The following is a 5,350-nucleotide window of genomic DNA, read 5'->3' on the forward strand; positions in this document are numbered from 1 at the left end:
TTATCACAACTTCCCACTTTGACTTTTATAACTTTCCCAATTCATGTTGTTATTTGGGCTTAATACTATGTATTTTTATTCTCCTTTATAACTCATACCAGAAAGCAAAGCAATTCTTCCTCATCTGTTCTTTTTTTTTTTTTTTTTTTTTTTTTTTTTTGAGATGGAGTTTTGTGCTTGTTGCTCAGGCTGGAGTACAATGGCACTATCTTGGCTCACCACAACTTCTGCCTCCCAGGTTCAAGTGATTCTCCTGCCTCAGTCTCCTGAGTAGCTGGGATTACAGGCATGTGCCACCTCGCCCAGCTGATTTTGTATTTTTAGAAGAGATGGGGTTTCTCCATGTTGATCAGGCTGGTCTCAAACTCCAGACCTCAGGTGATGGCCTGCCTCAGCCTCCCAGAAGCTGGGATTGCAGGCGTGAGCCACCGCGCCTGGCCCTCATCTGTTAATAAGCTCACTTTAAAATGATGTCCTTATGTCCAAGGTGCATTCAAATGAAGTTACTTCTTCTCTTCTCTCTTTGGACTTATTCCAGATGTAGTATACTTGTCATGAATGTAGCTCTTACTGAATTCAGGAATTGCATTAGATGCTTTGATTATACTATTTAATTATCATAGGAATCCAGCAATATGGTTATTTTTATACATCACTGCAAATAAAGAATCTGAGTCTCACAGTGAGCTGGCTGTAACCACCTCACCCCACTGATGAATCTGAGCATAGCTGATGATGGAATGGCCTGAGTGGTCAGCTTCTTCATGTGACGTGATGTGAGGCACAGAACACCTCCTATGAAGGGTTCTTGCCAAAATAGCCTGGATCTAGTCAAGTCTTTAGATCCAAAACCAGTTTTCAGGGAATATGGACAATAGAAGATCATGCTAAAATGTAACTTGAAGAAGAAAAAATCAGACCCAAATATGAAATGGGACCTCCTATCAGAAAATTGCTCTAATTTCTGCCAAAAGCCAACTGTATAGGAAAACAAGAGATGGAGAACCACGCTAGATTAAGATACACAGCAGTTACAACCACCAACTCTACTGTGTAGGGGTTGTCGGGACCCTGGTTTGCCCAAAGTCATGAAGCATGTATCAGCAGAGCTGTCATTCATGCTTATCGAGGTCTGCCCAAGGGTGCAGAGATGCTGTCCGTGCCCTGCACATATCCTCTAGGCATTCCCTGTTCTCACAGTAGTCTTTCTGTTTCAAAGGCTTCTGACTTCAAGACCCTGAGACTCTCTACCTGGGCCGTTCATTTGGCCCATGCCTGGGGCAGTCCAGGAAAGATGGGAGCTCTAGCCATGAGAGTAGACTTCAGCCAATAAAGGAAGGAGATGGAGTGGAAATATCTTACTTCCTGTTTTGTGTGGATAGTTCTCATAACTGGTCTTCACAATTTCCCAAATGTCCCAGTGGGACTTATTCCCAGTTACAGAATTGGGGTTTTCATTAACACACCGGTATGGGTGTCCTCTCTCTGTCTTACTTCTTCAGCTCATCTGGCAGTGCTTCCTGGAATCACTTTCCAGATAATCCACGAACATATCCTTTCTTCAGGTTCTGCTTCTGGGGAACCCATCCTCAATAGGGGTTAAAACTTCTGCTCTTTCCACTGGTCAATACTGCCTTCTTCATCCATTCTGTCTTGTGATGCAGTTGATAAGAAGCTGTATGACATCGTTCATATGAGCGACTCTGTAGGCATGCTAACCCAGGGCGTCACCCCAGCTTCTGCACTTGCTGATCGCCTGACCTTAGGCAGCTGAAACTGAGCCTTAACATTCTCATTGGTAAAATTGGTTAACAATAGAGAGGTTCCTCTGTTTACACTTTCAGCTTCTTCTACTTGGTGCTGTTTCTGACATCAGACTTGTTGATGAGCACCTACGAAAGTTCATAAATCTAGGTAATAATACAGAAGTAACTCACGGCAAGATGGTAGTGATAGCTTGAATAAAGTCATTTTGTACTTTTGCATAAATGGACTGAGTACAATCTCTAGGAACATGTCATACTGGTGAGTCAAGGAGTTTCTGGGCCTACTGGGCAGAGACAGTGGGAGCACGGCACGTATTTGTGTGAAGAACACAGCCTCATGTCTGACAAAAGAAGAGCTGAGTGAAAGAGAGTCTTTGTAGTCGCCTGTCTCACTCTAGATTTTAAGTTCCTAGGTGGCAGAAACAGTGTTTTACTAATCTCAGCTATTTCCTTATGTCAGCTATGCAAAAATGAACAAAATGCATTTTATACTCGACAATTCATTTTATAACATTTGCAGTATTCATAGCACATCAAACTAAGTAACCAGCAGCATGCTGTACTGAAAGCTCACTTACAAAATACAATCTCATTCATTTCTACAGCCTCCTTACAGCAAATTTCCTTCTTTCATTTCTCTGTCCCGTTCTCACATCATTAAACTTGTTTTAATTCATCTGCTTTTTAAAATATCATCTCTTCTGAGAGCTTTCCTCCCCTGATTCTCAGACTTTGGATCTCATCTCAACTTAGTCTTCCTTGTCTCCTTAAGATACTGGGGTGGTTTCTGGTTTCTATTGTTTTTTTTTCACTTACGTTACTGATTTCATCTAACTTCTAACTTCAATGTGTGTAACAACCAATAACATATTTACAACTACAAATAATTTTCTCTCAATAACAATTCAATAATATTATATAGTTACTGCGTCTTACCCATTTAGTATTTCTTGAACTCTTCTTCTCCAATAAATACAGATTGCTAAACCCCTTTTCTTCTCTAATTGTCTACTTCCATTATTTCTCTTTTTTCATCAGGTTAATTACCTGCTTAAACCCAATGTTGTCCTGCTCTGTCAGTTTATATCTAGACCAGCGCTGACCAATAGAAATTTCTAAGATGATGGAAATGCTTTGTATCAGGCTGTGTAATAAGGTACTCATCAGTCACAAATGGCTACTGAGCACTTGAAATGTGTGACCACATATTAATACCTGTAAGACTTAATTCTCTATTTACTGGAAACTTACACTGAGGAGCAATATAGCTCCGCAGCTGGGAGGACAGGCTTTGGAGTGAGTTGGCTCTGGGTCGTTCTCCTGGGTTTACTAGCAGAGTGACCTTGGTTTGAGTAAGCCAGCTAGAATATTGGCATAATAATCATCCCTATCCCATAGGGTTGGTGTGAATATTAAATAAAATACCCAATGGAAATAAATATTAAATAAAATACCCAATGCTTAACCTCGTGCTGGGTATGCAGTAATTATCACATAAATGTTTTTGGTGATGTTATTAGTTAAAAAGTGATTTTCTAGAGCAAAATTACTTATATGCTCCCAGGTGAATCTCCAAGGACAAACTGCAGCAACAGTAGATATTCTGTTGAGTTAATGAATGAATGAATGACTATGACGAATGACTGTTCTGTTCTCTACGTGCTCAGGGTCACTTGCCGAGTCAACAACAGTAGATATTCTGTTGAGTTAATGAATGAATGAATGACTATGACGAACGACTGTTCTGTTCTCTACATGCTCAGGGTCACTTGCTGAGTCAAAAGTAGAGGCAGCAGAAAGAAATCCAGCTTTGACTAAATTTGTCTCTGTGCTCTCAGGAAGCCTGCTCTATAGGACGAACATAAAACGGTTAGAGTAACTGTGCAGGGTGGAACTTTAAGTTTCTACTCTATCTCCTGCCTTGTTTGATTTTCTTCTAAGCATGGATTATTTTTATAGTAAGAGCAAGCAATTACTATATGTATAATTAATTATACTAATAAAATAGTCACAAAGTAGCTTCAAGTACCATGAATTAGTATTATAGTACCTTATGTGGGTAATGCCTGACTGAACAAGATTGGAAATATTTGGCAATTTTAATGAACAAGTCTGATAGGATTTTTGGGATTAATATCATCTTTTCTCTTTTTTTGTAGTCAGCTATTTAATTCGGTTCTTAAGACATTGAGAACACCAATTTGCGAGGATAAATTCCATTCGTCAGGGCAAACACAGACCACAGGTAGCCCTGGAGCTGGGGAATAGCTTTGATTTATGGTAAATTTTGTGAGCCCAGAGCTTTCTGATCCATCTGTGCTGCTCTGTAATCTCGTATTTCCGTGTGGACGATCTCACCTTCCTGGAGTCGGGGCTTCCGCAGCTGCTGCTGCTTGAAGTAAGCATCAATAAGATGTTTGGGGATTTTTACATTGCTGATACCAACTTTGGTTGAGGCGGCAGTGACAGATTTCTGGGGTGTTCTTCGTAGAGGAACTTGATTGAGGACCAGAGGTCCAGTCACAAGTACCAAGCCACCAGCCAGCTGCTTCAGGAAAGCCCCCCTCTTGCCCCTGTGGCTCCAGCGAGGATGATCAGAGAGGTCGGGGTGACGCTGGCTCGCAGTTTTCTCACGTGCTGACTCGGTTTTTTTTTTATTTTTATTTTTTGCTGAGGCTCAACAGCTTTCGAGGCGCATCTTCAGTGGGATAATATCTGTGCATTTTGTGAACTTTAACCAGCAACTGGTTTTGTAGCAGTTGCAAGAACCTTCTCCTCCTTTTTCTTTCCAACCTCGGATCTAGCCGCTGAGTACTTCCCCTTGTACATACATGGCCTTTCTGGAATCCATGGCAGGAGGGGAACACCTGCCAATCCCTCTGACAAGGACGGGATGGTGGCTGCAGTGCGCTTCCCCTTCTTGGGCTTTTTAGCCTTGAAGTTACCCTTTTTCACTTTGCTACCAGCGTCAGCCTTCCTGGCTTCGGGCGTCTTCTCTTTAGTATCTGGCTTCTCAACTTTTTCACCCACCATCTTGCAAGATGGGAAAAGCTGGGATTAATATTTTATGATCAGCAATCATAAAAATTTAAAAAAAAAAAAAAAAAAAAAGTAGGCCGGGTGTGGTGGCTCACGCCTGTAATCCCGGCACTTTGGGAGGCCGAGGCAGGTGGATCACAAGGTCAGGAGATCAAGATCATCCTGGTAAATATGGTGAAAACCTGTCTCTGTTAAAATACAAAAAGTTAGCTGGGTGTGGTGGTGCATACCTGTAATCCCAGCTACTCGGGAGGCTGAGGCAGGGGAATCTCTTGAACTTGGGAAGTGGAGGTTGCAGTGAGCCAAGATCACGCCACTGCACTCCAGCCTGGCAACAGAACAAGACTTCATCTCAAAAAAAAAAAAAAAAAAAAAAAAAAAAAGAGTAAGATTCACATGAAACTGACATAATAGGCCCTCAATACACTCAGACACACACATTCTTTTATAAAAATTTGACACATGAAATTTTAGTCAGAACAGGTTAACATAGTTACCAACCTTCATAGTAATGAAAGCTTTGAGGTCGTTGTATGCTCTCACAT

General features: G+C 41.3%; 1 pseudogene; it reads right to left on the bottom strand.

The window, feature by feature from the left end:
- Positions 1 to 3,925: 3,925 nt before the first annotated feature.
- LOC141582272 (large ribosomal subunit protein eL6 pseudogene) lies at positions 3,926 to 4,799 on the bottom strand (annotated as a pseudogene).
- Between the last annotated feature and the right edge of the window lie 551 nt (positions 4,800 to 5,350).

Source organism: Saimiri boliviensis, chromosome 19, assembly GCF_048565385.1.
Source record: "Saimiri boliviensis isolate mSaiBol1 chromosome 19, mSaiBol1.pri, whole genome shotgun sequence".
Classification (NCBI taxonomy): Eukaryota; Metazoa; Chordata; class Mammalia; order Primates; family Cebidae; genus Saimiri; species Saimiri boliviensis.